The sequence below is a fragment of the Sus scrofa genome, chromosome 1 (genome assembly GCF_054392235.1).
Source record: "Sus scrofa isolate SSC_HxYL_T2T_F1_AM1 chromosome 1, Sscrofa_HxYL_maternal_Yorkshire_Landrace_v2.0, whole genome shotgun sequence".
NCBI lineage: Eukaryota > Metazoa > Chordata > Mammalia > Artiodactyla > Suidae > Sus > Sus scrofa.
Window position 1 is genome coordinate 283,177,758 of NC_139383.1, and position 24,813 is coordinate 283,202,570.

The 24,813-nt window shown below is 44.1% G+C and overlaps 1 long non-coding RNA gene across 2 annotated transcripts in view; it reads right to left on the reverse strand.

Moving 5' to 3' along the window:
* The window catches only part of LOC110256398 (uncharacterized), a 68,870-nt gene that overhangs the window by 12,399 nt on the left and 31,658 nt on the right, over positions 1 to 24,813 (reverse strand). Inside the window, exon 4 of one of the 2 annotated variants that reach the window (XR_014828939.1) lies at positions 15,118 to 16,512. The exons of the other annotated variant lie outside the window; for it this stretch is intronic. This is a non-coding gene — a long non-coding RNA (uncharacterized LOC110256398). Of the gene's footprint in view, positions 1 to 15,117; positions 16,513 to 24,813 lie in introns of those variants that run through there. 2 annotated transcript variants of the gene reach the window in all.

Genomic DNA, 24,813 nt, shown 5'->3' on the forward strand with positions numbered 1-24,813 from the left:
AGATGCTCTGTGGATGGCTGCCTGGGGCCAGTGGCCCATGGGAAGTTCACTGACAGGCTTCCAGGAAAGGGGTTGAAAAATAAATTCAGAGTTTTCACTTCAGAAGCACCCACCATGGCCAGGCCCTCTGCTCAGAACTTTGGTGCACAACCTCATTTGATTTTCTTACTTAACATCAATCGTTCAGACACGACTACTTTTAAAATCAAGTGTGGGAGTTCCCATTTTGGCTGAGCAGGTTAAGAACTCAACAGTGCCTGTGAGGATATGGGTTCAATTCCTGGCCTGTCACTCAGTGGGTTAAGGATCTGGTGTTGCCACAAGCTGCAGTGTAGCTGCAGCTATGGTGTAGGCCTGAAGATGCGGCTCAGATCCAGTGTAGCTGCAGCTGTGGTGCAGCCCTGCGGCTGCAGCTCCAGTTTGACCCCTAGCCTGGGAATGTCCATTTGCTGCAGGTGCAGCCATTAAAAAAAAAAAAAATCAAGTCTGACAATACCTGCCTTTCAGTTGGAAAATCTAGTCCTTTTACATTTAATGTACTTATTATTGTGGGTGGGCTTGTGTCTGTCACCTTGCTATAGGTCCCCTCTCTTCTTTGTTCCTTTTTTTCTTGACTGCCTTTTGCTGGGTTAACCAAGTATTTATAAACATTCCATCCTGTCTTCCCTGTGCACTTTTTAGCTCTATTTATATTTTGTGTTGCTCTCATAGGGATTACAATGTATGTTCTTAAGTTATCAAGTCTACCTTTCAATACTAATGCAACACTTTATGTATTCTGTAAGAACTCGACAAAAATAGAATTCCATTTCATCCTCTCCTGTCCTTTGTGTTATTGTGGTCATATATTTTACTTTTATATGTGATATAAATCCCAGACACACTGTTTATTTTTGCTTTAAGTAGTCAATTTTTAAAGAAGAAAGAGAAAATGCTCTTTTGTATCTATTCACAGACACCATTCTCAGTGCTATTTTTTTCCCTTGTAAATCCTTGTAAACTGCAGTTGTATCTGGTAGCATTTTCCTTAAACCTAAAGACCTATCTTTAGCATTTCTTTTTTTTTTTTTCTTTTTGTCCTTTTAGGGCTGCACTCGAGGCATATGGAGGTTCCCAGGCTAGGGGTGTAACTAGAGCTGTAGCTGCTGGCGTATGCCACAGCCATAGCAACATGGGATCCAAGCTGCATCTGTGACCTATACCACAGCTCACAGCAATGCCGGATCCTCAACCCACTGAGCAAGGCCAGGGATCAAACCCACAACCTCATGGTTCCTAGTCAGATTCGTTAACCACTGAGCCACGACAGGAACTCCAGCATTTCTTATAATGCAGGCCTACTGGAAAAAATTCTGTTTTTATCTATTCAAAAATGTTTTATTTTTCCATTTTGAGATATATTTTCACTGACAGCATTCTAAGTTGACAGATTTTTTCCTTTGTCACTTTTTTTTTTTTTTTTTTTTTTTTTTTTTGCTTTTTAGAGCCATACCTGAGACATGTGGAGATTCCCAGGCTAGGGGTCAAATCAGAGCTGTGGCTGCCAGCCTACACCACAGCCACAGCAACACAGGATCTGAGCCATGTCTTTGATCTACACCACAGCTCGCAGCAACACCAAATCCTTAACCCACTGAGTGAGGCCAGGGATTGAACCCACAACCTCATGGTTCCTAGTCAGATGTGTTTCCAGTGCACCATGATGGGAACTTCTCACTTTTAAGGTGGTGTTCCATTGTCTCCTGACTTGCATTATTTTTATGAGAAGTCCGTTGTCTTTTGCCTCATTGTTTTCCTATCCATAATTATTATACATTTTTTTCTAGCTGTTTTCCAGATTCTCTCCTGATCTTTGGTTTTTCAGAAGTTTGACCATGATGTGCCCAAGTATGATTTTCCTTGTATTTACCCTGGTAAGGGTTCATTGAGCTTCCTGGATCTGCAGGTTGATTGTTTTTCAAACTGGGAACATTCTCAGCCAATATTTTATCAAAAATTTTTTTCTCCATTATCTCTCTTTCCACTTCTGGGACTCCAATTACATGTATGTTAAGATTGTTTGGGAGTTCCTATTGTGGCTCAGTGGTAACAAAACCAACTAGAATCTATTAGGATGCGGATCCACCCCCTGGCCTTGCTCAGTGGATTAAGGATCTGCCATTACTGTGAGCTGTGGTGTAGGTCACAGATATGGCTCAGATCCTGCATTGCTGTGGCTGTGGTGTAGGCCCACAGCTGTAGTTCTGATTCGACCCTTAGCCTGGGAACTTCCATATACCACACCTGTGGTCCTAAAAAAAAAAAAGAAAGAAAGAAAGAAAGAAAAAGACAAGACTGCTTGATGCTTTCCCATAGGTTACTGAGGCTCTGTTCATTTTTTCAACCATTTTTCTCTTTGTGCTTCAGTATGGGGAATTTCTATTGATCTGTTTTTAATCTCGCTGGTCCTTTTTTAATTGGATCTAATCCCATCCAATGAATGTTTGATTTCAGACATTATATTTAAAGTTAAAAAAAATAAAGTTTAGAATTTGATCTGATTCCTTTTTTTTTTTCTTTCCTTATCCTCTTGCCACAAACTGAATTGTCTCTCCCTTAAAAAGATCTGTTGAAGTCCTAGCCCCCAGCATTTCAAAATAGGACCTTATTTAGAAACTGTGTCATTGCAGATGTAATCAGGTAAGTGAAGATGGGGTCATGCAGGAATAAAGTGGGCCTATAATCCAATATCACTGGTGTTTTTATAAGGTGAGAAGAGAAACTCAAGGCAAACAGTGGGTACAGTCAGAGACTGGAGAGATGCGTCTGTAAGCCAAGGAGTGCTAGGCTGGCTGGCTGTCACCTGAAGCTGGGAAGCAGGCATGGAACAGATACTCTCTCAGCGCCCTCAGAGGAAATGAACCCTGCTAACAACTGGACTTCGGACTTCTAGACTCCAGAACTGCGAAAGAATAAATTTCCCTTGTAAGCCACCCTGTTTGTGGTCGTTTGTTCTGGAAGCCCTAGGAAGCTACTGCACTTCTGAAATTTCCCACATCTTTATCCATTGTAGTTGCCTTTTCCTGTAAATTCTTTAAGAAATATATTGTAATGATTTTAAAATCTGCCTCTTAATTTCAACATCTAGATTGTCTCTGGATCTGTTCACTGACTTAAAAAAAAAAAAAAAAAAACACTTTATCTGGGAGTTCCCTGATGGCCCAGAGGGTTAAGGATCCAACATTGTTACTGCTATGGCTTGGGTCACAGTTGTGGCGCAGGTTTGATTCCTGGTACTGGAACTTCCCCATGCTGCAGGTGTGGCAAAAAAAAAAAAAAAATCTTATCTATGTGTCTAGTTTCTTTCTAGCATCTGGGTTTTATTTGTTTGTGTTATCTTTTTAGAGCCACGCCCATGGCATATGGAGGTTCCCAGGCTAGGGGTCAAATTGGAGCTGTAGCCACTGGCCTACACTATAGCCACAGCCACGCAGGATCCGAACCTCACCTGCAACCTACACCACGGCTCACAGAAATGCCGGATCCTTAACCCACTGAGTGAGGCCAGGGATTACACCTGGTCCTCGTGGATGCTAGTCAGATTCGTTTCCACTGAGCCACGATGGGACCTCCCATATCTGGTATTTTTTTTATCTTGATCTGGATACTGTGATGGTATAATGTAGAGCTTCTGGGTCATGTTATCTTCCTCTGAAGAGTTCTGTATATCATTTCTGTCTCATTGTCAGCCATTCACCTTGATCCTTTGAAGCCCCGGTTTTAGACTTGGTTAGGGCAGGTTTATTTTGGTACTTCTTCTTAAGCAATGGTCTCCCAGGATCTCAGTGAAAAGCCTGGTGTGTTTATCAAGCCACCCTAACTTGGTGTGATCTGAACTGGAAAATCTGCATCCCTAACACCAAACAGCTGCAGAAACCTCTGCCCAGCTCTTCCAGCCTCTTCCAGCTATGTTTTCCCTGGGCTGCTTGGAGTCATGTCCCAGGCCAGAGCCAGCCAGGAATCTGAGAGGAGTTTTCTCCCTCTGCAACTCTGTTTCCTGGGATTTTTTTTTTTTTTTCCCTCTCTAGTTTCTGCTCTGGAGGCCCTGGACTCCAACTTCTATTCCACAGTCAACAGGCTTCTGCTTTCTGCTTGAGTCCTATGCCCCATACACTGCATCAACTAGGAAATGCCCTGGAGGAAAAAGCCAGATAAATGTGTCTCTCACCAGTCAAATTTCTTTGTTTCAACGGTCAACTCCCCTCTAGTTTCTGTCTGCTTTTGGGCACTCGCCAGTAGTTCCAAACAAATCTGTTTTGTATATTTTTGTCCAGATTTCATAATTGTTATCACCAGAAAGTTAATTTGATATTAACTATTCCTCCTATAAAGTCTAGGCTTTATAAACCACTACATCATGTGGCCTAAGCCTTCTAATTTAGTGCTCATGTTAGGTCTAGTTAGACTTGAGTTTGGAAGCAATATGGGTTAGTGGGAAACGCAGGCCTTCTTGTTGGAGTCTGCTGCCAGCCATCCCTTGACCCTGATTCTTTGCTGTGTGATCTTGAACAAACTTCAGCCTCTCACTGAGCCTGAGTGGCCTCACTTGCGTAACAGAAACAACAGTCCCTGGCTTCAGGAGGAGGAATGGAAATAAGCCAAGCAAAAGCCCAGCCCCATGTCTGTACACTGTAAAGTGCTCGATACACGGGAACTGTTATTAGCAGTGAATTACACGCTTCCATTCGTAGAAGTCAAGATCCTTGACGACACGGTGGGCAGCCAGACCCAGTGTGGACCTAGAGGAAGTCTTTACTCTGTTGACACATGTTGAGACCTAAGCTGACATCTTCAAGTTTGGTTTTCACGGTCACGTCAGGATGCCTGTTCTGAGTGCAGGGAAGGATCTGCCTTCTCTGAGATGGTCTGTGCCTTCTTGGCAGCAGAAAGACCCCAGTTAGAGGACCAACAAGGACTCCTGGCGGCTGACGCCTGGGCTAAGTCAAGTCCTGATCCAATGGGATGGGCTGGGTTGGGTGACACACACTCACGGGGCTTAAACGACAATCCAATCAGGAAGACACTGGGTATTTAGGGGAGGGTCCCTCTGAAGGGGCAAAGGCCACCAACACAGCAGCCAAAACCAGCACCTTGACAGAAGGGCTCGTTGTCTTCAGGCAGAGCTCTGGACCAACCGTGTGGCCGTGGGCAAGTCCCTGTCCTTCTCTGGATCTTCTGCCACCATCTGTGCAAAGAGGTGACCTCTAAAGGCTCTCTCAACGTGGGATCAGACATCGAAGCCCTGACTGCTGCTCATGGTTCTGCCTCCAACATGGGAAGTGAGGTTGGGCACAAACTTTAATCACTCTCTGCCTCAGTTTCCCCATCTGTAAACAGGATACACATGCCCCATACTCCCACTTGCACCTGGCTGCTATGGATCCCTTTAAAAGAACAAAGTACTCTGAAAGCCAGAAAAATAAACATATACTGCGCCTCAATATCTACAGCCTTGTACCATGCTTGGCAAACTCCACAGAGCCTTGCATTTATAAGAGCAAGGAGGGGAGATGGAGCCAGCCCCACCTTGGGGAAAAAAATGAGAGTTTTCAAAGGGAGACAAATAACTTGCAATTTAAATGCATAAGAGACCAGGCTGTGCCACCACATATGCAGATAGATGCAAATGATATGCAAATGGCCCAGAGTAAGCCTGGGCTTGCCAATGTCCTCTGCCAAGCAGTCAGTTAGGGGGTTCAGCCAGGTCTGGTCTGTGCCAGCAGCTCACATCTGGGGCCCAGAGGCCTTGGGGGTGAATATCCGATTGCACGTCCTCCAGAAAGCTTTCCAAGACCCAGCAGGTCGCAGCCCCCTCCTCCGCTCCCCAGGGCTTGGAGCCTGCCTCTGCAGAGTGCTGCCTTCTCTCCCTCCAGACAGCGAGCTCCTAAGTGCAGGGCTCTGTCTCGCTCACCGATGCACTCCTGGAACCTGCACAGAGCTTGGCACCAAGTAGGGGCTCGGGGGCTGCAGGCTGAGTGATGGCAGGAAGGCAGGGTGGGTGGGTGAATTCATTTCTAAGTTCCTCCTTGACCCAGGGAAGAAGCCAAATCCTCTTCCGGGCTTTAACCAGTGAAGATGAAAGAGCTGGAGTTTCGAAGTAACAATTTATGAATTAGGAAAGATTCCCCTTTGTAGATATAATGACATCCTTACCCTTCTCTTTCATTCCCTGGGAGACAGCTCTGACCCAGAAGAAATGTACAATAAATATTGGTTGATGAATGAATGCATGCATGCATGCACAAAAGAATAAGGTTTTGGCTAACTTTCCAAAAGTTGCCCATAAGCTATAGCCCATGCATCAATGTATAGACCTTATGTTGAGCCAGTGAATTTGTCTATTTGTTGTAGCAAGCATGAGTTCTTTATTTTTCTTTTCAGGGCCACACCTGCAGCAGATGGAAGTTCCCAGGCTAGGGGTCTGATAAAAGCTGCAGCTGCCAGCCTACACCACAGCCACAGCAATGGGGGATCTGTGGCAGCTTGCGGCAACACCAGATCCTTAAGCCACTGAGTGTGGCCAGGGATCGGACCCGCATCCTCATGGATACTAGTCGGGTTCGTTACCACGGAGCGACAACAGGAACTCCATGAGTTTTTTGTGGTGTCTAGAAGTTTTAGGGTCTGTAGCAGACACTTCCTTTGTCCTACCTCTAATTTCAGCTGCAATGAGGGGGCAGTCCTGACTCCCACTCACTTGAGCCACCTCAAGCAGGAGCATTTCTGCCTGGGGGCTTCTCCCAGGGCCTCCTGAAGCCACGAGACAGCACAGGGATGGGGAATAAAGACCCCCGAGCCACCTTCTGCAATGAAGGACTGGAGCCAGCAGATGGATGTCCCCTCTCGACAATTCTGGAAGGCGTTCTGTGTGCTCCTAAGAGTTCCTGGTGGAAACCAGCCTTCTCTCATCCACAGCAGGGAAGGACAGCCCCACTGTTCCTCCTCCTCCTCTGCCTCGCTCTCCTGCCTCCTGGGGTCACCCCTAAGGCCTTAACTCAGGCTCTGATTTCTTTTTTAAACTTTTCTTTATTTTTTACATTTATTTTTAAATAATTTTTATCATAGTGGATTTCCAATGTTCTGTCCATTTCTGCTGTACAGCAAAGCGACCCAGTCATACATTTATTTGCATTCTTTTTCTTACAGTATCCTCCATCACGCTCCATCACAAGTGCCTAGATATAGTTCCCTGTGCTGGACCTCATTGTTTATCCACTCCAAGTGCAACGGTTTGCATCTACTCGCCCCAAACTCCCAATCCATCCCAGGCTCTGCTTTCCAAGAATCCCCCAAGTAGGACAGAGGCAGGTCTCAAAATCCGTCTGGCCCTTGGCTATGCATCTCACGCTAAGATATGCACGTGAAGAAGGAACGCAGAATGAGAATGGTTTTACAGCCAAAGAGAACTATTTCCCTGCTAAGCCCACCGTAAGCGAGGCTGAACAAGCACGCATTCATTCATTCAGCTCGGAATCCCCGGCCTCCTGTCTGTGCAGGATACAGCAGACAAGACCCCATCGCCACACTGCTACAGCCTAGTGGCCGTCGTAACCAGGATATGAATGGGCCACAGAGAAGAGCTTTTTTGGAATCCTGAATCCTTAGAACCATCTCATACCCCTGTAGGCAAAAGTGCGTCATTTCCAGAGGAGGAAACCGGAAGTTGTCTCTGGGCAGGTCAGACATAGATGATGCAGAGACCCCTGCCCGTCCTGGAGCCCACGTGGTGGTGTCCAGGCCTGTTCAAGAATCACGTGGTCCACGCTCTAGACCAGCACGGACCCACAGAAATAAGACTGAGCTGCACACACAACCCACACAGGTAATTTTAACTTTTCTGGCAGCTTCATTAAAACCGAAGTAAGGGAATTCTCATTGTGGGTCAGTGGAAACGAATCAGACGAGTATCCGTGAGACCAGGGCTTGACTCCTGGCCTCGCTCAGTGGGTTAAGGATCGGGCGTTGTGGTGAACTATGGTTTAGGTCGCAGGTGTGGCTTGGATCCTGTTGCTGTGGCTGTGGCGTAGGCCGGCAGCGGCAGCTCCGATTGGACCCCTATTGGACTTCCATATGCCATGTGTGTGGCCCTAAAAAAAAAAGGAAAAAAAAGAAGAAAAGGAAAAAGGAACTGGTGGAACTCATTCCAATAATAGCTGTATTTTACCTAATACATCCTAAATATTATTCTTTTGACATTTGATAAATATTTACAATTATGAATGAGCTATTTACCCTTCTGTTTTTCACAGTAAGTCTTGGAACGCTGGTGTGTAAGTTTACCCTTAAGGCACAGCTCGGTGGAGAATCGCCACATTTCGAGTGCTCCGTGGTGACATGCAGCTAGGGGCTGTGGGATTGAATCATGCAGCTCTACCGCCACCACCACGCCCCAGCCTCTACTCCTCCCTGCTCGCCTTGAGTGACCTTGGCCGAGTCCCTCCCCCTGGTTCATCAGAGGGAAAGTGCTTAATAAACACACTGTAAGCGGGTCACTGCAACCTTCCTCCCATCCATGTCCCTTGGCAGCGAAGGCACCCACAGCAACAAAGCTGCCAGGGGCCACAGCTCTAGGGAGACAGGCACCCAGCTCTCTTGGCAGGGGAGCGCTGCCCACCTGCCAGAGGGGGAAGGGAGGGGGGGAATCTTCTCTCCCTCTTCACCCCTCCCTGAGGAAGTTACAGCGACCAGGCTGTGGCAGCTGTTTTAATTTTGTAAAACCCAAACCCAGCCTTTGGAGCCGGGTCTGTGGGAATGCCAGCTCTCTCATTCACGCTTTAGACACATTTGTTGAGTGCCTGGGCTGTTGATGCTGCTGTTACCTTGAGGATGCAGAAGATACAGAGAGAAAGGCAGCTGGGCCCCTCCCCGGGAGTGCAAGTCTGGTGGAGGAGGCCGGCCAGCAGGCAAACCCAGCCCAGTGAAGCAAAGCTCATGATGGGCGGGGGACGGGACAGCGCTGCAGGGGCTCTAGGTGGGCCCCCTGCCTGGGTGAGGGGGCTCGGAATAGCAAGTTCAAAGAGGATTGCAACTGAGCTGGTGATCAGGTGTGTGGCTGAACGGCAGGATGCCTAGGTGGGCTGGTTGGACATCAGGCAGTGCCCACCAGTTGGTTGGGTCCAGGCCAGGATGGGTCTTGAATGTTCTCCCGGACTCCTACTCCTAAACAGAAAAGCCCTGCCTCGGCTTTTCTGTGCCACTGGCAAAATCGCCAATGAGGTGACAAGGCACCAGTCACGGCAATTCAATTTCATGTATTCGCTAGTCACGGGGGCCTCGACCAATGCTCTGCAGTGGGGATGCCGAGACGCAAGGAACAGTAGAAACCAGCAAGGAACACAGGACTTTTATTTCCAGCAGAAAACCCTCCTGCTACAACATGGTACTTGGAAATGGTGGCTACAATATAACAAACATCCTTTTAAATGCATGGCTGAGCTTGCAAGAAAGGAAGGGAACTCCCCAGAGATGAAAACAAAGAAGGAGCCGAAAACCAGAGCGGGAATCAGAAGGGCTAGGATTGGTGCTGTGCTGGGCAGGCCTGGGCAGAGTGGGGGCTGTGGGTCTCGGCGGCCTGGGATTGGATTTTACAGCCCCTTAGGGGGACAAGAAATGAGGCTTTGGGCTTCATAAACCCAGGAGTTGTAAATGAGACCCACCTCCAAGCCAGATTCTTCTGAGTTATATTTTTGGTGAAAAGGTGGGCGAGGGTTAAAACAACAGCATCCACCACAAATCCAATCTGCTCAGACAGATCACCAGGAAGGTCATCCGCTACAGCCTGGGCTCCGGGAATCTGTGACCAGAGACTTAGCCCCGAGAGGTTTAGGACCTAAGTGTACACTGCCCTGCTTCCCGTGTGTTCTGGAGACTCTGAAAGCAAGAAGGTCATACCCAAAGGGGGTCCTGGCTGGATACGCCCAGTGAGCACTGGGCAGAAACAAATGCAAGCACCCACTAGATGGCCATGACCTCAACCCAGGCTGCTCAGGATTCCCACAAAGGTTCCTGCAGATGAGCTCACCAAGAAAAAATTACAAAACAAAAGCAGTCATAAGACAGAGTCAACAGCAAAACCAACTGGTAGGCTTGCCCCGTCCCCCCACCCCCCACCATCCCACAAACCTCAGATGATAGAGCCAGGTGACAGAGACCCTGCAGAACAGCTGTGATTACAATGACTAAGACGTTTGGGGAAACAGCCAAAAGAATTCACAGACTGAAAAGAGAACAGCCAGAGTTTCTGGATCTAGACAGCAGATTACACGCAGGCATTTACCACTGTTCCCTCCTGAAATGCTTTTAAAATGGCAGAAAAGGAATTTTTTAAAAAACTGCAATGACAAAGAAAACGGGATCATTTTGAACCTGGAAAGCAGACTGGTGAGTGGGAACTGACTTAGTGGATGCAAAAAATTTGAGTCCTAAGCTGGCAGTGAGGAAAGTCTAGGACACCCAAGGCCCCCGACAGAGACTCAGGAATTGAGTACCAGGGTCTCCTGGCAGCAGAGGTAAGAAAACGGAGGGGACCACAGGGGACTTGTGGAAAGAGAGTTTAAACAGCAGTTAGTAACCAAGATCCTATCCCCCCAAAGTGACGGCCTCTAATATATCCCAACAGAAGACAGGCTTTATTGCCTGGAGTGGGTAAAACCCTGGGACTCTGCCCTGGAAGAGCAGATCCAGCTGCGGGCAGGGGCAGCTCACTGAAAGCGGAGGAATTAAGTGGAGGAATCAACACTGAATATCAACATGCCCAACTGGCAACCAAGCTTCATATGAATCTCCAGACAAGAGATTAAAAGATAACTCTTTGCAGATCTGAGAAACCTAGGAGGAAAGACCTAAAGGCAGTGACCTCAGAATTGCTCAATGAAAGAGCACAGCCAGATCACCCTGCAGTGGAGTTCTTGGTGAGCAGCCAACTCTGAGCTTCTTCTTTTTTTTTTTTTTTTTTTTTTTTTTTTGTCTTTTTAGCTATTTCTTGGGCCGCTCCCGCGGCGTATGGAGGTTCCCAGGCTAGGGGTCGAATAGGAGCTGTAGCTGCCAGCCTACACCAGAGCCACAGCAACGTGGGATCCCAGCCGCGTCTGTGACCTACACCACAGCTCATGGCAACACCGGATCATTAACCCACTGAGCAAGGCCAGGGATCGAACCCACAACCTCATGGTTCCTAGTCGGATTCATTAACCACTGCACCACAACGGGAACTCCCCAATTCTGAGCTTCTGAGCAGACTCTGTATGCAAAAACCAAGGATCACCAGGTACGTGAGAGAAGTTCCTAACTCAGAGCCAAACAATAATAAACAGATTAAAAGCAACTTGGAGGGAACACAGATGATGATAGTAAGAAGAAAATGCCAAAACAAACAAACAAACAAAAAACAGTTATCATCAAAGACATGAGCTACAGCACACATTAAACAAGTACAGGATATTTTTCAACAGGAATGATCTGAGAACAAAAACTGTCTATTACTTAAGACAAATTAAAAGAGTAGTGGAGGAGTTCACGCCGTGGAGCAGTGGTTAATGAATCCGACTAGGAACCATGAGGTTGTGGGTTCAATCCCTGGCCTTGCTCAGTGGGTTAAGGATCCGGCATTGCCGTGAGCTATGGTGTAGGTCACAGACGCGTATCGGATCCCATGTTGCTGTGGCTATGGCGTAGGCTGGTGGCTACAGCTTTGATTAGACCCCTAGCCTGGGAACTTCCATATGCTGCGGGTGCAACCATAGAAAAGACAAAAAGACCAAAAAAAAAAAAAGAGTAGTGGAAAATTTGGAAGATAAGGTTGCACATGAGGCAATTTCCCAGAAAGCAAAGCAAAAGGAGAAAGCAGAGGAGAGAAAAGACATCAAAATGAGAATCAACCTGGGAGATCCAACATCCAAATAGAAGGTGCCCTAGAAAGAACAGAGAAAATAGAAGGAGGGCAGGGGTTACTCAGCAAATATCTCTTCATTTTTTATTTTATTTATCTTTTGGCTGTGCCCATCAGGTTCCTGGGCCACGGACTGAACCCAAGCCACAGCAGTGACAATGCCAGAACCTTAATCCATTGAGTCACCAGAGAACTCTGTGATATTTTATTTTATTTATTATTATATTATTTTGCCTTTTGGGACCACACCCATGGCATATGGAGGTTCCCAGGCTAGGGGTTGAATTGGAGCTGCAGCTGCTGGCCTACACCACAGTCACAGCAACTCAGGATCTGAGCCGAGTCTGTGACCTATACCACAGCTCATGGCAACGCCAGATCCTTAACCCACTGAGCAAGGCCAGGGATTGAAGCAGCATCCTCATGGATCCTAGTCAGTTTTGCTAACCCCTGAGTCATGAAGGGAACTCCTCTGTGATATTTTAGATCACAAAAAACAAATGAGAAATCATACAAGTTCCCCAAAAAGGAAAAACTAAGTTTAACACAAAGCATCAAAAATCAGAATAGCATAAGACTCCTTATCAGCAAAACCAGAAGTTAGAACACAATGGAGCAAATGGCTTTAAAATTCAGAGAAAAATATATTTCAAACTTAGATTTCTATACCCAACCAAACTATCACATGAGTGAAGAATAAAGACATTTACAGAAATGAGCAATCTCAAAAATTTTTTAACTCCAGTGTATCCTTCCTCAGGAATTTACTAGAGGATATTCACCATGAAAACAAGGGAATAAACCAGGAGAGAGATGGTGGGAAACCAACGCATAAGAGACATTTTGTGAATCCTTGAGCTATTGATTAAGGGAGACCCCAACGGGCCTGGAAAGCACCCAGAAGGAACTGAAACAGAACAGAAAGGATCTGTGGGAAATATTTCCAAGATGATACAATAGGGAAATGCACTTGGATGTATCAAGAAGCAGCTGGTACTACTGGGGAAGAATTTGGGATGAGTTCATGGTAGTTACAAAGAAAACTAAGCAAATAAATAAATAAAAACTAGGAAATACTAACCATAAGGAAGTCAAAAGATTGTGGAAGAAAAATAACTTATGTTCTATGTGACACAAGGATGAATAGCATTTATGTTGTCGTAATAATGTAAACTTTACTTTTTTTTTCTTTCTTTTTAGGGCTGCACCTGCAGCATATGGAAGTTCCCAGGCTAGGGGTCTAATCAGAGCAACAGCTGCAGGCCTACATCACAGCCACAGTAAAGTGGGATCTAAGCCACGTCTGCGACCTACACCACAGCTCATGGCAATCCTCAAACCTGCATCCTCATGGGTACTAGTCAGGTTTGTAACCCGCTGAGCCACAATGAGGACTCCTAATAATGTAAACTTTTTTTATGATTTAATCTGATGGAAGAATAGTGGGACAGGAAGTGTGTGTTTGCAAGGTAGAGGGAGGGGTGGTGCTGGGGAAAGTTAGATAGTTTCTCATCTTCTGTTGTGGAAAGTTGAAGGATAATGCCTAAAACTTGGGGTGGGGGGGATGGGGAAGGAATAATAAAGCATGTTATTTAGTGATGCAGAGGTAAACTTCAAAACCAATAGTTAAAAGAGTTGAACTTGCTTGCCCTTGGGGAAAAGAAAATGGAAGATTTTGAGGATAGGGCACAGGAGGCTGTAATTTTCATAATTCCTGTGGACCTACTTGATGTCTCAAACTATATGCCTGTATACAAATGAAACTTTAAAAAACAGATGAGATAGATTTGAACAATACATTTCTCATATATGTCTATGTGCCAGCTTGAATCCTCTCATCCCAACTAGTCTACAGCAGTACCTGGCCTATTGTTCTGTCTCAACCAATTCTACACAGTCTCTGATCAACTCCATATAGAAACAACCTGATAGCATGTCTGCCCCCTACCTCTATGGGCTTCTCTGTGGCTACTGATGCCTGAAATGCCATGGATCCACTCAATGCTCAGGCATGTGCAAGAAAGTTCCATGAGATCAAGCCATCAATTGTAATTAACATCAAGCAGCAGCCAGCTCAATACTGTACCTTCACATTAGTTGTCCCTCCTTTCCTCTCCTCCCACTCAGAAATTTTCTGAGACTGAACTCCCTAAAACATTAGTTGTACTTCACTTTCACCTTAATTCTGCTTCCTGAGGCCCTGTAAAGCAGATCTTTGGTTTGGGATTTGATGTTGGATTATTCATATCATACATCACTATGACAGACTGAATATTTTCCCCTTATGATCAGGAATAAGGATACTTGCTCTCATTACTTCTCTTCAACACAATAAGAGAATTCCCAGCCAGGGCACTAAGGCAATAAAACAAAGCATACAGCTTGGAAAGAAAGAAATCTTCTATTCATATGCAACATGATTGTCTATGCAAAAATATCCTACAGAACTAATAAATTTAGCAAGATCACATAAGCCAATATACAAAAAGAATATTTCTAAAGACTCACAGTGAAAAATTAGAAATTAAAATTAAGAAATAGCATTGGAAAAACAAAATACTTAGGCATAAATCTGTATGCTGAAGACCATAACATACTAATGAAAAAAAGGTAAATACCTAAATAAATGGAGAGCTATACCATGTTCATGGATTGGAAGGCTTAATTTTTTAAGCTGTCAGTTGAGTCAATTATCTCCAAGTTGATCTACAGATTAGTCTAATGCTAAAGAATATCCTAGCAGGCTTTTTGGTAAAAATCAACAAGTTGATTCTAAAATTTACAGGGAAGGGCAAAGGAACCAGAATAATCAAAATGAATTTGAAAAAGCAGAACAAAGTTTCAGGGCTCACACTACCTATCTTAAGACTTTCTATAATGCTATAGTAATTGGTATGGAATTTGTCAAGGGATAGATACATGGATCAATGGAGCAAGGCATAGAATCCAGAAATAGTATCACACAAATTTGGCCAGTTGATTTTTTACAAAGGTGCAAAGGCAACTTTATTGAGAAAGAAGCTGGTTATTGTGTTTTGGGTTTTCTCCAACAAATGAGGTTTAAAAATTTGGATAGCCATGTTAAAAAAAAGATCGTCATTCTTTATGTCACATGTTATACAAAAAATAACTCAAAATTGGTCATAGACCTAAATGATAAAAGTCAAAAAAACCAAAACAACAAATAAGACTTCATTGGCATAAGAACATTTATTCATACATACAACACACACAAAAAAAACATATCAACAGAATAAAAATTCAAGTTAGAGTGGAAGAAGATATTTGCAGTAGATATTTTATTTCTAATAAAGAAGTCATGTCCAGAACACACGAGGAACTTCTACAAAGTAATGTGGAAAAAGGCAGCTTCATTTAGAAAATGGGCAAAAGACTTGCATAGGGACATCAAAAAAAGAGGATATCCAACTGACCAATAACTATTTGAAAAGGTGCTCAATATAATTAATTGTCAAGAAAATGCAAGTCAAACCATTAGAGGTCAGAAACAAATATACTCAATGATTCCACTTATAAAACGTTCAAAAACAAGGAGTCCCCACTGTGGTGCAGCAGAAATGAATCTGACTAGGAACCATGAGGTTGCGGGTTTGATCCCTGGCCTCACTCAGTGGGTTAAGGATCCAGTGATGCTGTGAGCTGTGGGGTAGGTCACAGACGTGGCTCGGATCTGGTGTTGCTGTGGCTGTGGCATGTGCTGGCAGCTACAGCTCCCATTGGACCCCTAGCCTGGGAACCACCATATGCCACAGGTGCAGCCCTAAAAAGAAAAAAAAAGGCAAAAAAAAAAAAAGTTCAAAAACAAGCAAAACTTGGAGTTCCCATCATGGGGGTGCAGCCCTAAAAACGCACACACAAAACAAACAAACAAACAAAACAAAAAAAACAAGCAAAACTTACCTATGCTGATACAAGTCAAATTCATGATTATCTTTTTGGAGTTAATGACTGAGAAGACAAGAGGGGAGGCTTCTGGGATGCTGCTAGTATCTAATTCTTGTCTGGATGGAAATTACATAGATGGGTTCACTTTGTAAAAATTCACCAAACTGAACATTGAAGATGTGTGCCCATTTTCTATGAGTATGCTATTATTTTTCAACAAAATGTTTACTTTAAATGAATGGTTAGGCTGTTTCACATAGATATCATATTTAAAAATTTGGTACAATAAAAAGTACAGAGGAGGATAAAATAATCCATGTTCTCCCATCCATACATAATCACTATTTACATCTTGGTGGATTACCTCATTCATTGTACATAAGTTCCAAGAGCTTCACTCATACTAAAGACAGAACTTATAAGCTAAAAATCAAATATAGAGACATGTATAATTAATTAGTCCTCTAATCTTCAAACAAAGGATTCCAAATCTAATGAGTTAAAACAACACACATTTATTTTCTCATGATTTCTGCAGGTCAGAAGTCCAGTCAGGGGTTAGCTTCTTCTGACTAGGGTCTCACATGGTTGCAAAGTGTCAACTAGTCTGTGCTTTCATCTGAAGGCTTGACTGGGGAAGCAGTCATTTTCAAATTCAATCAGGAGGTGAATTCATTACACTGAGATTCAAAAAATAAAACCTTCTTAGAAATGCCTTCATTTATTTATTTTCTTTTTATGGCCACACCTGCAGCATAGGGAAGTTTCCAGGCCAAGGGCTGAATCAGAACTGCAGCTGCCAGTTTACACCATGGCCACAGCAACTCAGGATCCAAGCTGCATCTGCAACCTACGATGCAGCTTTCAGCAATGCCAGATCCTTAACCCACTGAACAAGGCCAGGGATTGAACCCGAATCCTTGTGGACACTAGTCAGGTTCTTAATCCATGGAGCCACAAAAAGAACTCCAGAAATGCTTTTATTTATTTGTTTGTTTATTTATCTATTTAGTCTTTTTAGGGCTGCACCTATGGCATATGGAGTTTCCCAGGCTAGGGGCTGAATCGGAGCTGTAGCCACTGGCCTACACCACAGCCACAGCAATGCCAGATCTGAGCTGCATCTGTGACCTACACCACAGCTCATGGCAACACTGGATCTTAACCCACTGAGCAAGGCCAGGGATCAAACATGTATCCTCACGGATCCTAGTCAGATTCATTTCCATTGAGCCACAACAGGAACTCCTAGAAATACTTTTAAATAGACATGCTTAAGCCCCTCAAATAGATAAGGGAAAGAACAACAACAACAACAACAACAAAAAACGCATGATACAAAAAAAAGATATGAATCAAGAATAAATGGGTATAAAAATGTATAGTCACTGACATAGTAGCTCAAAAAAAAATGGAATAAACTGTAAACTAGACACAAAGAAAGAGCTGGATAATAGAAAGATAGCACTGAAGAATTCATTAAGGAAGCAAAATAGAAAAAGTGATGGAAAACATGAGAGAAAAGTTAAGAGAAATGGAAGATAATATTAGAAGATCATGTATACATATAATGGAAAATTTCAAAAGTATGATATAGAAGGAATGACAAGAGAATAATAGTGAAAGAGATAGTAGCTGGGAATTTTCAAGAATTGAAAACACTCAAAAACAAAAGGAGTTCCCTGGTGGCCTAGTTGGTTAAGGACCCACTGTTATCACTGCCATGGCTCAAGTTTGATCCCTGGGCTGGGAATTTTGCATGCCAAGGGAGCAGTATGCCTGCATGCCAAAGGAGCAGTACGCCCCCCTCAAAAAAAAGGTGGGGGGAGTTCCCCACATGGCTCAGTGGCTGACTGGAACAATGAGGTTGCAGGTTTGATCCTTGGCATTGCTCAGTAGGTTAGGGATCCGGTATTGCCGTGGGCTGTGGTGTAGGTTGCAGATGCGGCTCGGATCCCGCGTTGCTGCAGCTCTGGTGTAGGCCAGTGGCTATGGCTTCGACTGGACCCCTAGCCTGGGAACATCCATATGCCTCTGGAGTTGCCCTAGAAAAGGCAAAAAGACCCCCCCCCCAAAAAAAGGGAAAACAGACATGCGTTCTCAAGATTAAAAAAAAAAAAAAAGCCTAAAAAATGCCGTGCTAAATAAATAAAAATAAAAATTCCACCTAGAGACATTCAGAATATCAAAGGTGAAGGGAGGGAGCTCCCATTGTGGCTCAGTGGGTTAAGAACCTGACTAGTATCCATGAGGATGCTGGTTTAATTCCTGGCCTTGTTCAGGGGGTTAAGGATCCAGCATTGCCTCAAGCTACAGCATAGGTCACAGATGCAGCTCAGATTCCAAGCTGCTGTGGCTGTGGTGTAGGCCAGCAGATGCAGCTCCAATTCAGCCCCTAGCCTGGGACCTTCCATATGCTACAGGTGTGGCCCTAAAAAGGAAAAAAATACATAAAAATAAAGGCTGTAAAAAAAATGTAGAGAAAAATACTTAAAATCAACCCTGAAGGGGATTACCCACCAAAAAATGATAGAAAGGTTATCCACAAAGAAATGATAAATAAACTGAAAATGACACCTCTCAACCATAAAAGAGGGAAGAAAACAATGCATTACTACCTTCAGGTATTCAGGGTGTTGAGGAAAACTAATGACTAACTTAGAATAATATACCTAGCTAAACTATCACTAAACAAAATGAATATTTCATCCCCCAAACTTTTGATGAAAAAACTCCTAAGAGATGTTTTCTTCCAAGAGGAAATATAAACCAAAAAGGAAGGAGTAACAAGAAGCAATAGTGAATAAGTTAGTAAATGATATTGGCCAATCCAATTATCATATTAGGACATAGGTTTGGCTGATCTGACTACGGTCCAAAATTCTAGTGACTCACAAAGATTGAAATGTGTTTCTCCCTAAGTAGCAGTCAGGGCATAAATAGCTCATATAATAGTTCCAAGTGTCTGAGCCTCAGGCTCCTTACATTTTGTTTTGTGGCTTCATGACTCCTGTAGTATTGCTCTCGTCTGCAGAGTTCAAGATGGCTCTTCACTGCGTCTACCTTCCCATTAGCAGAAACAGGGAAAGGGAAAGGCACGCTGTTTCCTTTAAAGAGCAGGATCTGTAAGTTGCACAGATATCACCTCCACTTGCATCCCATTGGCCACAGCAAGCTCCAAGGATGGCTGGGAAGTGTAGTCAAGATGGCCATCTACCCAGATGAAAGTTATCTTACTTTGCAAAAGGACAGAACAGATAGTGAGGGACAACCAGCAACTCCACCACAACCACTGACAATAATATAATCCTAATTAAATTTTCACCTTAAAGAATAAAAGTAAATTAAAAAAATATGTCCAAGTAGAAGAGTTCAGATCTGGCATTGCTGTGGCTGTGGTGTAGGCTGGCAGCTGCAGTTCTGATGTGACTTCTGAAAGAAGGCAAATCAGTTGGTTGCTACCTTCATTCTGATAGTGGTTGTGTGGGTATATTCACTTTTCGAAACTCACCAAAATTATACATGTATTATATGTAGATCATATCTCAATAAAACTGATAGGAGAAGAGGAGACGGAATTCAGAGGATACCAGAAAAATCCTCAAGTGCCTGTCTTCTTCTCCTGAAGGCATACAGAGCTGCTGAATAACTTTGTGCTGTGTAATCCAGCCACAAGCCAAATGCGGCTATTGAGTATGTGAAGTGTGACTGGCCCAAAATGAGGTATGCTGTTAAGTGTAAAATCCATACCAGATTTCAAGATTTAGCACAGAAAATACAAACGATTCCATTAGTAATTTTATATTGATTCCATCTTACAATAATCTTTTTGCTCTATGATGTTAAATAAAGCATATTATTAAGATTAATTTTACCTGTTTCTTTTTACTTTTTAATGTGGCTACTAAAAAATATAAAATAACACAGATGACTCATATTTTTATGGGCTAGCACTGCTTTGGACATTATTGGAAAAATATATATCTAGGTGTCAATGTTAAAAACTGAAGGGCAACCAGTTAAACAATAGAAATACATCTATAGTTTGGAAGTTATGAAAGAAAAGAGGTGAATAAAGAAAAATGTAAATTTACCAGATGCCAGAACACGAGAATCATTTTAAAAGGTAGGGTAAAGAGAACAAAACAAAATGGTAGAAGTCAGTCTAAATATATCAACAGTCAGTATAAATGTAAATTGATTTCATTTGTCTCTTTGAAGACAAGAGAATGTCTTATTGGATCAAAACAAACAAAACAAAACAGGATAGCACGCTGGTTAGGAGAAATGCTCTAAAGCAAAAGAAAAGGGAAAAGCTGATAAAATAACAGAAAAAGGTGCACTAGGCAAATACTAACCAAAAGAAAGCTGACATAGACTCTGTTAATATCAAGCAAAATACACCTGAGGCCAAGAAATATTAATGGAGATAGAAAGAAACATGATGGGATAGGTAACGATTCACCAAGAAGATCCACCAATAATAAGATTTTTAGACCTAACTACCAGCCTTGAAATAAGTGGAGCAAACACTGGAAGAATTACTTCCAAAAAATCAAGGAATTCACAAAGGGAATGAGTTCATGGTTGTCACGAACACAGGAACATTTATAAAAACCATCCTTGTGTTGGGTCATAATGACAGCCTACATGAATTTTGTAGTGGACGTAAAGCAGACCACATTCTCTACCCACAACGCAGCAAAAATAGAAGCAAAGGCCGATTAAAAACAATAACAGCTGTATCTTTGAAAAGTGAAAACACACTCCTCTCTCATGGGTTCAACAGGAAATTGTTGCAGGAACATTTCTTTCCTATCCCTGATGTTTCCCTCTTTCCGGAGGGAGCCAAATCAGCGTGGCACTCCCAGCCTCTCTCTGCCCCAAGGAAAATAATAGCAGCTGCTTGATTCACCAACTTCCTTTCTCTTCTTGGGAGTGAGCTGCCTATAGGCAGCGGACACATTCTCTGTCCTCCATCCACCACCCACAGCATCCCAGTGACCAGGGGTTAAGGTTGCCAAATCCCCAGTGTTAAGAAATTCACTTAGCTGTCTCATCTACCCTCATCCTCCATACCCTCATCCTCCAACCTTATCTTTATCAGGTAAACACCCCCCATCCCTACCCTTTAGCCTGTCTCTCTGTATAGAACTCTAGAATCCAGGAGAGGAAAGGGAAGTTATTAACTGAGCCCTTCAAGGACATCAACAGAAACCACAATGGGAATTATGAAAAATTTGTACTGAGGATAAAGAGATGAATATAAAACAAAACTTATAGAATGGAACTAAAATGATGTTTGCAGAGAAATATATAGTCTTAAGTGCATTTACTCTAAAACAAGAAAGACTTAAAACATACATGAGTGAAGCTTTCAACTAACTAAAGAAGCTTAAAAAAAAAGCTGAAGGAAGCAAACAGTAAAGATAAAAGCATAAATGAAAAGGAAATCAATAATCACAGAAATGATCAACAAAGCTAAAACCTGACTCTGAAAATTTCAGACAATAAAATAGACCAACATCCAGCAAGATTAATCAAGGAAAGATGAAAAAAGGCACAAATATCTAATATTAAGAATGAAAGGAAGGACGTTCCCTTGTGGCCTAAGGATCCAGGGTTGCCACAAGCTGCAACAGTTGTGTGGGTTCTATCCCTGGCCCGGGAACTTCCACATACCACAAGGCACAGCAAAAAATAATAATAATTGAAAAAAAAAGGTTGAATAGGATGAATCTATAGATATAGTGGAAGTTTTAAGGATCACAAGCAAATACTATGAGCAGCTTTATGACACTACGTATGAAAATATATGAAAGAGAATTTACAGAAAAATAAAGTTGATTAAAATTTACTCAAGAAGAAGAAAACACTAAATCCATCAATGACCATTAAAGAAAAGAAGTCAGTATTTTAAATCGCCCTTCTCCACTCGCCACCTCCCGAAAGAAAGAACACATACAGCAGAGAGGAATGAGACTGGGCTGCTCCTCGGAGGCAGAAAGAAGCAGCTAGAGATCTGGACCTCACTGATGTCTACTCCATTCCTGCCCTTGTCACTCTTTGGTTTCACGTGTGAGCTCATAAGCTCCCCTTTTTTCCTAAGCAAATGCAGCTGAGTTTCTGTCATCGATGTAACCCAAATACAAGCAGAGGTACCACACGTCCCAGTAAATTTCAAGACACAGAAGCCACAAGAAATAATGTAGGCGTGGCATCAAGTCTCACACAGTCCTAGGACTCCCCATACATTCTTCAAAATGTCACATTTGTGGCTACTGCAAAAAACAAACGTTTCTTCTCTCTCTGCTTTCCAAACTCCTCCACAGGGCCCCTCACTATCAGTTGGTCCTGTTTACTTCTTCCCTTTTTTGGTTGCCCCATCATCTCAACCCTGGAGTGGGGTCTGCTGCTCCTGCCTGCTGTTCTGCTCAAGGCTGTCCAGGGGATCTCGGATCTCCACGCCAGGCACCCTATCCCATCACTCCTGTGCCCCGGGAAATGCAGAGGAGGAATTCCAGTTCACTGATGGCTCAGCTCCTGCCTGACACATAGCAGGCTCTTGTTCAGGGAATGGATCCCATTCAACCCCACCCCAAAGCCATCATCGAACTTGGCCAAGCAGTGCTTTCTTCAGGAGGCAGAGAAGTGGAGATGCTCTAAACTTCAGACCAACCCTTCAGAGGATTACTGAATTCAGAGTTTAAGGGGACTTTAGGGGAGCTTGGCAGGAACAAACCCAATTAGTATCCATGAAGATGCAGGTTCGACCCCTGGCCTCTCTCAGTGGGTTAAGGATCCCACGTTGCTGTGGCTGAAAGGTGGACTGCTGCAGCTCTGATGTGACCCCTAGCCTGAGAACTTCCATATGCCACACACGTGGCCATAAAAAGCAAAATAATAAGAATAATAAATAAATAAAAATAAAATAAATAAATAAAGGGACCTTAGGGACCCACTCACTTTTCAAAGAAGTGTAAGGGGAAAGATTCATCCTGCAGGGGTGGTGACCTGGCTACTGCTGACCTAGAACTTTCCTTCTGGAGGAGTCTGGCAGGCATGTTCCATCTTAGTAACCTCTCAGCATAAAAAGAAGCCAAGGGACAGAGAATGGACAAGAACGGAGGGCCCATGCAGAGTCCTTAGAACTGATGACCCCAGAAGGCAGCATCCCCAGCAGAGTGGTCCAGGCACATCGCCAGAAGAGGAACCTGATTTTCTAATGCCCTTGGGCCATGAAGTTCAAACACAATGACAGCGAGGGTTAAGTCACAATCAGCAAACCAGTAGCCAGCTGAATGTATGCAATAAATATATTTTCAGTTGATAACTATTTAATTAGGGCTTAATGAGTGTTCACGGAGCACTGGAGGTGCTTTTCAGCAGTGAGTTTGTTTTCTTTTTTTGGGTTTTGTTTTTTTTTTTTTTTTTTTGTCTTTTTTAGGGCTGCACACATGGCATGTGGAGATTCCCAGGCTAGGGGTTGAATTGGAGCTACAGCCGCTGGCCTACACCACAGCCACAGCAACACGGGATCCGAGCCACATCTGTGACCTACACCACAGCTCACGGCAATGCCAGATCCTTAACCCACTGAGTGAGGCCAGGGATCAAACCCGCAACCCCATGGTTCCTAGTTGGGTTCGTTAACCCCTGTGCCACGATGGGAACTCCAGCAGTGGTATTTTTAAGGCATTCATACTGATAACTGTGAAAGACCCCAGAAGGTTAATGTTGCTGGATGTAAACATGAAAATGAGTGCCCTTGTGTGACCCCCACCTCTCTCCACACCCCTTCTTTCCTCCTTCCTCCTTCCAGAAACATCACGGGTCTGACAGAACCACTCTTGCATGAATGAGGCTCTCAAGACTGGTAACATTTGACTCGTAGACTGAGAACTAGACCTTGGCCCCGGGAGCTCCATGAGGGCAGGCATGTTTCTTTCACTCCCAGCTGCACCCCAGACTCTGGTGCAGGGCTGCCTGCACCAACTAGGAGCCTGATAAATCTCAGCAGAAAGCATGAGTGCAGAATGTATACCCGCGTCATCAGAACAACCTCTCAACGTCAAGGTTACTGCAGATTAGTCGCCCAGCTTCTCAGGCTGAAAAACCTAGAAAGGTGATTGGCACTCCCGTTGTTCAAGGGCAAAACTGAGACGCGGTGGCTTCAGGGACTTCTGCTGAGCCTCTCATGGCTGCTGGAGCAAAGGGAGGGATGGAGAGAATGGAGGGAGAAAGGGTACGGGTATCCGGGGACTCCTAATGAGCTGGGACAGCAGTGGAAGCCCTCATCGCCAAGGACCCCGAACCCCTCCATTCCCCTGCCCTGCCCCCCTGTACCCTCCATAGGGCCAGGGAGGGCAAGTCAGCTCTGGGACTTGGGAGGACCTGGAAGACAGGCTGTGACCTTGGCTGACGTAGGCATTCGGTCCCTCTCCCCTGCTGCCTCTCCCATCTTGGGAAATTCCAGCAAGAGACTTTGGCAGAAGGACTTCTCTCGTGGGCCTCTGGATGACAACTTTAATTGTTGTTCTCTCCATTCTATCTTCCAGTTCCTCTCAGAAGCTCCATGGAACTCATGCAGGGGTGCAAGCCCGAGATGACTGAGAAAGAATTTCAGCAGGTGGCCGGGCCCTGACCCTTTGGGGGCTGCAGGCTTCCGGTCAGGAAAGTGAGCTTTGGATGAAAGAGCTCTCAGACTCCTTCAAGCTCTAATAGGCTAGGACTTGGCTTTTGTTTTGTTTTGGTCTTTGTTTTTTGGGGTCCCCACTTCTTAGCCATGCGGCCTTGGGCAAGTCACCAAAGCAAAGCTCCTGATAGCGCATCCATGAAATGGGCACATTACCAGAGGCAGCCAGTCAGCTGGAATGGCTGTGCACCCCAACGTATGTCTTGCTGCTGGTCCATTGGGTCCATCACAGAGGTGGCTCAGGGCACGCAGTACGAAGAGCTCAGGAGTTCCCATCATGGCTCAG